Here is a 12,225-nt window from a genome sequence, read left to right as displayed (position 1 = left end):
AAGTCTCAAGACACCGTGGCAGGAAATACATCAGGTAGAGCAGCGCAAATGCTATGTCCCCATCTCTTTGTCCTGCTGGGAAGAGCAACTGCTCCCATCCCATCAGTGCAGCAGCCAACCCCCACTGAGTACTGGGTCCCAGAAATGCTATGTAAACACTTCAGCAGCTCCTGCTATTGCAGCACCACAGGATTGTTATGCTGGAAGGGACCTCTTGGCATCAAAATAGTCCTACCTTCTGTGTTTGCTTCATTTCCTTCTCTGTGGAAGTACCACAAACTCACACTAGAAGACTCACTGATCTGCATCACAGAATTTCTATCTATCTGCATTTGTTTTGGTTTTTTGTTCTTGTTTTTTTTACTCATTCCAGTTAACAGATGTTCAGCAGGAAGTAGGAAGAAGGCCCTGGTTGTTCAAGCACACAAATGCAACAGTAAGTCTGACAGGACCATCAGTTACCTGGAACAGACAAACTAGGTTTAATTCAGATATTGGCTAGCATTTCAATAGCTGTCAGCAGCAGGGCAATAATCAAGATCAACTCAAAATACTGGAGACAAACAGTGTTTGAAGGCACCCCAGTGATGCGTGGAGATTACAACCAGGAATTGGCACATTAACAACTACAGATGTTCACTTGCTCTTGTACTCAGCTATTGAAGGCTTTTCTAGCTTATGCATGGGCTACAGAATGCCACTCTATCTTAGATAAACATCTTTGTCATAAGGAAGAAATAGTTTTCCAAAGCAACACACTGAATGTTCAGCTGAAGTCAGTGAAAGCAATGGTGGCTGTTCATTACTTCTGAAAGATAAATTGAGGACTTGTCAAACTTAACAGACATATTTTAGAAGTCAGACCTACTGTCTGTTCCCAGACTCAGTGACAGAGAAAGCAAGAGATTATATCTTAATATTATACATTCAAAAGGGACTATATTCATTTTAGGACTGCATTTTGTTCTGTGCAAAATTCAGTAAACTGTGGTTGTGTATTAATGAAATATTGAAGAGGAAATGAGAAGCATATTCAGTGAAGTTCTGTTTTTATGAAAGCATAAGTATAGAGAAGAGGAAATATAAGTAGCGCACGATGGAAGCCTTCATTATTTAAGTTGCATGTAAGCACTTCTTTCATCAACAAAGACGAAAGAAAGGAGAATTATGCCAGAGATCATTTTTATTTTCCTTCAGAATTAGATAGGTAAAGATAGTGGACTAGAATTTATTAATAATTGAAAGGAGGCCTTAAAAAACTGAAGAAATAATAAACTGATCTGCCCAGCTGTAACTCCTCCAAGTTATTCTGTCTCAATCCAAACACCTTTAGCACTGGTCCTCTAAAAAGACCTTTTCAATCTTTCCTTGCCTTTTACAATACAGCAGTGTTGCTCAATTCATTTAAGGCTTAATTCATGAATAAGAAACCACATTTACTCCACGCTCCTGCTTGGGATCTATCACACAGCTGGGATGAAAGGGCCTCAATTCAGAAGTTGCCAGGAAGCTAGGTCACAGTGGTACGGGGTCAAAGTTTAGGCCAATACAATGAAGCCCACAAAAATTTGAGTAATATGCACTTCTCATCACAATACATGGGAACTCACATTTACTGAGTCCCACAAAACATTCCTTATGGATCCCTAAAGTCTCATTAAAGACAGAATATGAACAGAGTCTGTGGGCATCAAGTATTTCTCACCCTCAGCTGGAACTGCTAGGATGCTAGGAAAGGAGGTGGCAATTGTAGCAGAATGTAAAGCAGAGCACTGTCCGTTTTCCAGTGCTACATGGCTGCTGACCAGAATAAATAATGATTTTCCTCAACTGAATCTTAAGAAACACTTTGAGAATCACATGCATGTTGCACAATGTTTAGGGAGACGGGAAAGGAAAGCACACTCCAGCCTTGGACAGGAGGGGCTGTGAATGGCTCCTAAAGCCCACTCATGATGCTCAGGAACACTAAAAGCATCTGTGTGCCTGCCCCAGCAAGGGCTGCTGCCCCCCTCAATATGCAGTTCACATACAGCTTTACCTCCACAAGAAAAAGAAACATTCAGCAGGGAGGGAAAAAAAACCATGAATGTTCCAAAATATAAAACATTGGAGCAGAATGTTTGCATCTTAACAGAGTGTTTGCTATGAAATTTTCAACTGCCAAATGAAATGCATCAGTGCAAAAAATAGCAGAGAAATACCAAAAGATGCCATCATGTCCAGAACCGCAAGTATTTCCTTGTATTCACTATCCCCATAGCTAGACAGGGAGGTTCCTCCACCCAGTGTGACTGTAACTTCCCTTATAGAAATACCACGCACACTCAGAGTAGAGCATTCAATGTGGTTTTTAATGCTGATGATTCAGCTCAGAAGTGGCACACAAACAGCCAGGCTCTCTGGTGCTTCATTCTGCATTTGCAAACAGCAGCCAGAGACTCTGGGAGTATCCCCTACAATTGTTAACCAAATGAAAAGATTCCCCCACATCCATTTCAAACTCAGGCCATTAAGCAAATGCTTAATACGAGATGCAATTTGCAGCCAAATAGGAAACTTCTGGTTGCAACCAGATGAGCACAGTTCCAGTGGTGATAATGCTGACTTACCTCCACTTGCTTCTGATTTTGGAAGGCAGGACTATTCTGCAGAACTATTCACAGTGAAAACCAATATGTGAAAAGGAAATCTTGGTGCTCCTCAAAAGAACAAGAGACAAGTGCCGCTCAGTGCAGAATTTATTGGTTCACCTATGTTGCATTTTACCATATCGCAGCATCACAACAAATTATGCATCGTTAAGACAGGAGGGTCATACATAAGAATCAGACTCTTATCTTAAATCACCTAAAGTCACTAGTAACCCTACAGAAGTTGCTTGTTGAAGCTTTAGGGCAAAATACATAAATAAAAATTAGAGAAAGAGAATCCAATCTTACTCTAGTCATACTAACATGAGCCATTTGTTGTCTGATTTGCACAGCAGTAGGAAAGGAACACGAGTCTGTATGAGAGCACAAAAGTACTACAGAGGGACACTCCTTCTTCCCCTCCTGCCTCTTCCAAAAAAGCAGCCTACCCTGCTACAGTTCTAGGCCTGGCAGAGTCAGGATTCCAGTTGAGATAAGGAACTGCTTAATGGCACCAACACACCATTTTCCTGACTACACTGCATCAAATTCATTTTTGTCACCAAACAGAATGACATCAGCCAGAGACATAGGCAGAGTTGCAATTCTTACATTCCTTCTACTGACCTCTGACATTAGAGTGAAATCGCAGGAGAAAACTTATGGCTATGTGGACCAAAAGTAACAGTGAAGAGACAGAATATTCCAGCGAGTCATACAGACATGTACAAAGGAGAGGTCTTGGCCCTTTTCATTTTGTATAACAGAGGGAAAATTCTCACTGTGCATTTCCACTACATTTAATGGTTTTCTTTTTCCCACTTTCCTTTCTTCCTGCCAAGGCAGCCCCACATCATCCTCAGGATCTTCACTGCTGCCCTACTGCAAGTTAATCCTACTTCCCTTTTCTTAACTTCATACCCAAGCAGGCTCCATCCACTGTACTCTGCACCAGTTCCCATCCCACCTTTCCTTCTTTGTCCAGTTTTTCACTTATGAAGGAAAAATTTCACTCTGGCCAATCCCAATCCTTCTCTTTGGGGTCACAATAGCCTTATTTTTTCCTGTCTCTTTCTAGCTCCTTTTTTAGTATTGGTATCCAAATGCCTCCAGTACCAGGCTCCTTACCACAGTGCTATTTCTCCTTTCCAGCCCAAGTCCCTCCTCAAGTCTTCCTTGTCACTTATCCCACCTGTTTCCCAACTTATTATTCCTGTCCAAATTATTTAAGCCTTCAACAATATCAACAAAATATCACTCCTTTTTCCTCAGTTGCAACTCTAATCCCTCAACTAACCACCATATTCTCTTTTCCACCTTTATTTACAGTCTCTATGCCCCATCTGCAATCCTAACCAAGCAGATTGTTTCTTCATACCACGTAAGAACAACTCTGAGTGCACAGCAAATGAAATCTTCCTGTAGTTGTCCATGTTTAACATGGGATGCAGCAATAGAGAGTTGTGAATGTGATCTTTGTAGGTCCCATTACATCTGCACTTGAAGAGTACAAATATTTGACATACTTCAAGGAATGGAACTACAGCAGTATCACAAATCTCTAATAAGCACATGCAAATAATGAACTTTTTAGCAAAAAAAAAATATTTTTAAAAGAACTAGCATTCAAAAAATTACACAAGTGTATCTTACAAGTATATCTTTCACAGGAAGCCCACAATGCTGCCAGATTTCAGATTCAAGCCAAACTTCAAGCACTAGCATATTTAATTTTAAAAAATACTCATCTTTTTTTTTTTTGTTTTAGCACGTGCAACCAAAATGTCATTTGATTCTCATTCTGAGAAACAGCTGGACTCTACTGTAACGCCTCTGAAAATCAGCACAAGGTTGATACACCAGATGGAAACCACAAGCAACACAGGTATACACTGCTCCTTGTTCAGACAAAAAAATATAAAAATGCAAATGAGTTCAAAACAAAACAGCTAATGATTTCTAGCTTTTCTATAATCCAGAATTTTAAAAAGAGCTAAGTGAAGTTTCACAGTACCAGCTGAACTGATTGTACATCAGACAAGTATTGTTAGGGGAGATTTTCAAAGGCATGAAGATTTTGAGTAACAAATTATCTGCAAAATTCAGTGCAAAGGGACTCACACTTAGGAAAGAGGTAAAGACTACAAATTGACCTTGAGAAAATTTATGAGGGTGCATTTGGAATTGCTGAAACCCTTACCTGAGCTGCCATATTGTTTTGTGAAACAATCAAAAAACAACCACCTTCCTAAGTAGAATCCAGGTCCTAGCTACCCCTTTAAAAGTGTATTTAATACAGAAATTGCATGTTTCTGCATCTTTTAAGCCTGTTCTGTCCCAGAGATAGTTCTTAGTTTTGTCACCCTTTAAAACAGCTGCTTTTTCTTAAATCATCCAAAAGGTGAAAGGAGGAGACAAAGGGAGCATGGAAACTGCTATCCAGAAATGATTTTAGCTTTGGCCAAACATCATCTGTGGGAGTAAGAAATGAGGAGACAAAATAAAGTGGATTCTTGACTTGTTTACAATTAAACACCCAAACCACAAGATATTCATTATTTTGTATTTGACGTGCAAATTTCAGGAATCCAAAGTAGAACTTCCAAAGACTTCTTTACATATCACTGAATTATGGATTGTAGTTTTGATCTAAAAAGGAAAACACACCTTACTGTAAATGTATTTGCAGCGACAGTTCTATCTAAAGTCATTCTATTATATTCTACAGAATGTTTTAAGGACAGTTTGAAGAAACTCCGTTTCCATTGCATATATTTATGGAGTAGGTTTTGTAAACTTTACAGATGCTCATTCTTGTTATTTCAGCAGAACTCCCCCAAAACTGCACAGATCTCACACAGTACCTGGAACTCATGGCAACTCAATGTGTTCCTCTCACAGTCATGTAGGAATCATATACATTTCCACAGAGATATAAAGATACACGAGAGGTAAACTGAATTATTACCCATGACTGGGGGAGCCATTCTTGGCATGATTTACCTCTTCATTTCTATCAACAGCAACTTCTCCCTGAAGTTGGAATATGAAAAAGCAAAGGGGACTGAAAGACTTGACTATTTCTGGGAACAACAAACATTGGGTCAATAGAAAGGGAGAGAACATTCTGTCAGCAGCTGCCTGCTGTATCCTTCAGTGTGATTCTAGAACTTCAGCTTCTAGTACTAAGGTTTCACAAACACACACTACATTAAATACATCTAAAGAATTCTGTGATACCAAATGATACGTATCATAAATTTTAACTGAAATTGCTTCCTATAACTATGTTTGCCTTAACACTGTAGAGACGGAAGGGTGTAACCCTTAAACAGGTCCTTATCAGTTAGCTATACAGAGGAAAGAAACAGTTGGTAAAATTTTTAAATGTGTTGACTCAGCAGTTTAATAGAGCTGACTTGGCTGTACCAAAAGGAAAAAAAAAAACTGAAAAAAAGAAAAACAGTTCTTCATAGGCTCTTTCTAAGATTATGCATAACAAATGTAAATGTATTGTGAGGAAAATTCCAATAAATCTGCTTCCTCTTCTTTGTACTGGAATAAGGAATCATTATTTATACTGTATCTGTTTTTCTGTACTTCTGAAGCTTCTGCCAAAAATAAATCAATCACAAAACATCACTGTTTTTAACTGACTAAAGCATTGGGCATAGTATCATTAATCACAGCTTATCATCATCTGGTGTGCCTGATCTCTCTAGAAGTTCACATGACCACTCCCACTGAATTCAACGAGGTGGTCCACTTGACTGGTCTCTCATGGAAGTTTGCAAAGCTAGACCTTTGAGATTTTATACACGAGTACTAGATTAAGAGATCATTTTACAAGGGAATCTGAAGCAAATAGTGATCACTGATCACGGGCAAGTGGAAGCATCTGACTGTCTACTTTGGGGTTAAAAGGATAGAAGAAAGAGGGCTTGCCTTTTTATTTTTAGGAGAGTTGTACTGACTAAGAAATAAGCACAGGAGGAAATCAAACAAAAAATATTTACAGAAATGAGTATTTCTATCATCACTTTACTGCCATCACTGACTTGAAATTGCTGACCAAGAAGAGTACCCTGTACGGAGATTATTATCTATTACTACTAAGTACGAGGTATTTTATTATCTGGGAACAACCTCTATTGTTCCATAACTGTTTTCTCTGGCAACACATACTGAAATGAGTAGTCCCAATTTGCCTCATACTTCAGCTGTTTCCTTTTGGTTACACAGGGGCACTTCTAGCAAAGGAGTCTGCCCTGGATTTGGCTGCAACATATTCCTCTGTTTTGCCAATATTTCAACTATAAAATAAAAATTATACCTGTCATAACTGTGCACATCTCCACTCACTTCAGACAAGTTGCACTGAGGCTGTTCTGGGCTCAACAATTCAACAGTACTTATGAATATACTTCATAAACAGCATATACAGACATCTGATTATGATACATTACCATTTAATTTTGTTTCTTGAATAACATGCTATCAGTTGTATTTAAACAGAGCTATGTAAAACATCAGCAGGTTCTACTCAGAATTTTATTACAATTTAAGTGTCAGCTGATGTTGGCCTGGTTCACACTGTTCCTAACCATAAATAAAAAAACACTAACATAAATCTTGTAAACCACTAGACTACTTAACTTCAACCCCCAAAAGCCTTGAAGAAGCCAATGCTTCAAAGCAGTGTTTTGTAGTTATTTTATGGGCTATAGCACACAACTGAATTTTTACCAAAGTTTTTGTTCCACAAACCTTTGTGTACAGCTTGAATTCCACAGTCAAAGTTTACCTAGAGACAGATATACCTCTTGTATGTGGTACCTTTGTAAACACTTTACAAACTGCAGTGCCTACAAACTCAAAAAAAAAGGACGCCATGGGAACATCGACAGCAAATAATTGTGATAGAAGCCAAGAACAACTAGAAATAACAGTAGTACTATGACGTGGTTAAGTAGAACAATTGCTACGTTAAACGCTTTTAGCTGTACAAAAGGAAAGAATCTACAGCAAAAAAATCTGGATTTATATTATCACCATAATCAACCACAATGATTGCAAAATTCTTGTAAGATACTTGCCATGTTGAACTCAACCATAACTCTGTAAAGTAACCCAAAGATAAAGCCAGCCTTCTACATCATCACGATTTAATTAGAGCCTTTGAAGCCACGCACCTTTGATCTGAGCAAAGTGATAAATGCATTATATTTTAAAAGGATTGTTATATGTTCTGTTAAACACAACGGCAGGGTTGAACCAGAACAGCCTTTGTGTAATGAGGAAACATTCATTTTGAGGAACAGACACAAAAAGCAGAAGGGTTAGCTGCCCTCCTTTCAAATGTACAGATATCTGACTACATAAAAATTTCTAGAGTAATGAAAAATAACACTGATTTAACATATGTCTTCCCCACTGGAGAAACAATCAAGCTAACGAAAGAGGACTAGACGCATACTATTAGCAGAGTAAAACACTTACCTTTGAATTTCCAGCTACCACTGCAATGCAGTATGGTTTGGAGAAGTTTTCCACCTTGATAAGAAAGGACTCAAAGACAACAAACCTCAAGGGTCCAACAAAAGAGTTAGAACTAAAGAAGTATTTACTAAAAGCCCTCATCAGCCTAAGGAGAGTAAGACATGGACTTCTGTTTAGGAACTGACCCTATCAATATAAGGCCCTAATATCAGTCAAATCAATTCATTTGTCCTGAATGGGACCACCTGTGGTTATTGTGAGGACAACAGGCTTCCCAGATGTAAGAACAAGAGTCAGCTGCTTCCACTTCTCCAACCCCACCCTGAAATAGTTTTGAATCCTTTAATCTAGCATAAACATTATCTGGAGAAATTTCAGTGTCTGAGAAAGGTTCGATCCAGGTGTATTCTAAACAATTCCCACAATATTTGTTAGTTTTTTCCTGCTCAGACTAATCAGTAATTTGTCTGTGTTTCTGGTTTTAGGAGAAACAATGAAATGATTGTGAAAATCTGAAGACAAGAAAAGCTCAAGGCAGAAATGTATTTTTAAAAATATTAGGTGTGCCAAGATTAAAACAATAATAACCTACTTTCTGCTCTGATGCTCTAGGTCAGATTTTGTGGCACTCACTAGAATCTTTTATATGAGTAAATATAACACTCCTCCTTTACTGCTTACACCTGCCACTACAAACTGTCCTAAGCTATTAAGCCTCCATGACTCTTTCCTAGTATTAGTATGTTTCTCTATCATTTGGCACAGAAAATGTACCTGCCTAAACACTGACAAGTAGGCTGTAACACATTGGTAGTACAAGTATGTGAATATGAAAAAATTGTTCATTAGAAGCTAGTGGTATACGTGAGCTATTAAGTTAATACTATACAAACAGACATTCAAATCACAAAGCTGCTAAAGGGGAAGAAGCAAACAAAAAACAGCGATTATCAGTAGTTCAGTGAAAAGATATCAACTGCAGTGACCTGTGGGAATGGGAACCTAGTGTGCTAATTCCAATATGGAATGCTGGCCGAATGCCAGCTAGTTTTGTGCTGCAAGCAAAATGGGGTTTGGGGCAGGGGGACAATAAGAACACAACCAACTTTCCATCCTAATCATGTTTCTCAGTGTTGACACTGCTTAGGGGCTGTCAAAAACACTCCCAGTGCTGAGGAAGACTCTCCATAGAGAGAAGTTCTACTTCCCCTTTTGGTACCACATTCCCTCTTTGATAGGGAATGCATTAACATTTTGTGGATTCACTGTTCTCTCATATTGTACATCCTCTTACACAGAATAAAATACTTTCTGAAAGTGCCATTAGTCTAAAACACACAATTCTTGAATCTGTTCTATTAGAAAAGATCAGCAATTTATCCATACAAAAATAAACACCCTGATATTTCTAGAAATAAGTTCATTTAGCAAATGAATGTAACCATAGAACATTACCACCAGAACAAAGGTCAACTGAAAAAGTAGAACATGGAGTTATTAATACATTTATTTTCATACCTTCCAGTCACTGCCAATATTTTTATCTTTTTCAGTAAAATGGACTTTGTAATCAGCACACTCTGGACAGTTTTAACTTAACAATAAATGCCTCTGATGCAAATTTTTTCCTTACTATATACTGAGAACCGTATGCAAAAGCTCCTAATTTGTACCTAATTCAGTTCTTTTTTTTTTTTCTTCAGCCTAGGGGAGTTCAATTCATTTCTTAGTAACTTATTCGATGAATATCAAATATCCTGTAACAACTGCATTTAACAGCAGTGTTTGTGTTTCTGGAAAAAAGAAAAAGTAAAACACATACAATTTTAATCTAGGGCTCCAGCCCTGAGGTCTGGGTACAGCAATGACGACGTTACAAACTGTCTGGAACACTCCTAATAATACTCACAACAGGACAATCCTTCCTCCTCTTCCTGGTTAACCACTGTGAAGCACACGGGTTCAGCACTCCTTTAGGTCTGAATTAATTATTCACATGGGATCGTTGAATAGGTACAGCAGGAAAAAAAAAGACAACAACAGAACAGCTTATTCTCTTCTCTCAACATCACAGGGTCTGATACAGTCATATCCTAACCAGCTCCTATAAGCAGCTGAGCATGACTAAATACAAGTGTCCAAAAAGTGCAACTCAAAGGGGCTGTTTTTAGTTTGCCTACATTCACATCCCTATCAGAGAACACTAAGAGGATGACCTCTTTGTTCTGGTTTTTTGGTTTTTGTTGTTGTTGTTGTCGTCATTTTTTACAGGTACATATTGGTTATAAAGGCTGAAGACTGTTATGATAAGATGCATAGATCGGGAAGATACTGTGTGTGCCTTCCAATGATAAGATATTCAATAACAACTTTTTGATCATGCATCGGCTAAGATTATGGCCATTTTTTAAAAATAAACTGCAATAGTGCAGAAACAGCTCATAAAAATAGTTCTTTTTTTTTTCTCTTTCATACCTCATCTTTGCACATTTTTACTCCATGAGTTCTGAAAATCTGACATAGTTCAGCAATGACTAGGTTTCCACTAATGGGATTTGGACAAGTATTCCAGCCCTTTCATCAGCAATAAGGAAACTGAATGTTCTCTGTTAATCAGCTCAGCACAGTCATTATTTAACCCGCAGACAACGTGTGGCAGCAAAGTTTAAATTTTCAACCTTGAGAAGGCGGCAGGCTTTGCTAGCTGCCTGCTGAAGGCAGGCAGAAGTCAGAAAGACTTGGAGACCAAAAAAAAAAAAAAAAGAAGACGACAAACTTCTAATAAGTAAAATGTTCAGTAAATCTGACCGACTGTTAAAACCACAAATAAGGAAAACACTAGACTGCATCTGAAATTATGGATACAGACTGCACAGCATTACTCAGAGGAGAGATAACAGGAAAGGTTGTAAGATAGCTGTAAATTCTTCCAGGCTAAAGGAGCTGAAGACATCAACAGAGCAATATTGTGTCAAATCCATCCCTTCTGTATATGCTTCACCATCAGTAAGAAGGAGAGGCATTAAGAGTACCTCAAGCATCTCTGAGCTGCCAGGACATCTCTTCATTTTGAGCAGTTCATATGACAGGCTGAACCAAACATGAAGTGAGGGGAGGATCAGTTTGCACCAGGTTGCAAAGGGGGGGTGTGTCTTCCTCACCTCTGGTATAGCATGCAACTACAAGTACTCAGCTGGAGATAGAGATAATCCAGGGATACTGCCATTCAGAAACACTACTTGATACCAGTCAATTAAAAAAAAATAAAAAATTGCCAGAACAGCAAGATAGATCAATCCTATCTATAATAAGATGTTTACATTCTAATACATTTAATTTCAGCCTCCAGAAAGTACTTTGCTATGAAGCAACAACATGATGCTGGTTTGTGCAGTTGTATTTTATTCACTAACAGAAATTACTTAAGATGAGACCTATATGATTCTCACAAGATTAAAGAGACTAAATTAATTACATTAAAAGGTTTTGATTTGCTTTTGCTTTAAGGGCAGAACTTCCTTGCCTTTGCATACAGGCAACGGGGCGCAGTAAATGGAAATACAAAGAAATCAGCACAGGCTGAGGGAGGAAGCATTCCTAATCAAATGTCAATTTATGTTTCTGCAACAGAAGAAAGTAGCAGTGATAGCTAGATCTGGCCCTACTCAAAAGACACAGCAGCTTAATCAGAAGTGAAATACCTAAATGAACTGCCTTTTAATTATTTATATTTTTCATTCTGTACATTTTGTGCAACCACCTGGCTTTAAACACGCAAGAGATTAGTGTTAAAATATTGGAAGGAAAGCCTTCATAGAATTACAGAATTGTTTGGGTTGGAAAGGACCTTTAAGATCATCTAGTTCCAGCCCCCCTGCTATGGGCAGGGACATCTCCCTCTGGACCAGGTTTCTCACAGTCCCATCCAGCCTGGCCTTGAATGCTTCCAGGGTGCGGGCACCCACAACCTCACTGGGATACCTGTTTCCACACTTCACCACCCTCACAGTAAAGAATTTCTTCCTAATATCTATTCTAATTCCACTCTCTTCCAGTTTGTAAACCATTTCCCCTTGTTCTGTCAGTACATGCC

General features: G+C 38.4%; 1 long non-coding RNA gene across 8 annotated transcripts in view; it reads right to left on the bottom strand.

Moving 5' to 3' along the window:
* LOC116229084 (uncharacterized) overlaps positions 1-10,443 on the bottom strand; it is a 272,134-nt gene extending 261,691 nt beyond the window's left edge. For all 8 annotated transcript variants that reach the window (XR_016466798.1, XR_016466793.1, XR_016466794.1 and 5 more), the window contains exon 1: positions 10,042-10,443. This is a non-coding gene — a long non-coding RNA (uncharacterized LOC116229084). The remainder of the gene's footprint in view (positions 1-10,041) is intronic.
* Positions 10,444-12,225: the final 1,782 nt, after the last annotated feature.

This window comes from Phasianus colchicus, chromosome 5 (assembly GCF_987193195.1).
Source record: "Phasianus colchicus chromosome 5, bPhaCol1.hap1.1, whole genome shotgun sequence".
Classification (NCBI taxonomy): domain Eukaryota; kingdom Metazoa; phylum Chordata; class Aves; order Galliformes; family Phasianidae; genus Phasianus; species Phasianus colchicus.
Note: the sequence above shows the minus strand (reverse complement) of the source record. Positions and strands in the feature narration are given on the sequence as shown.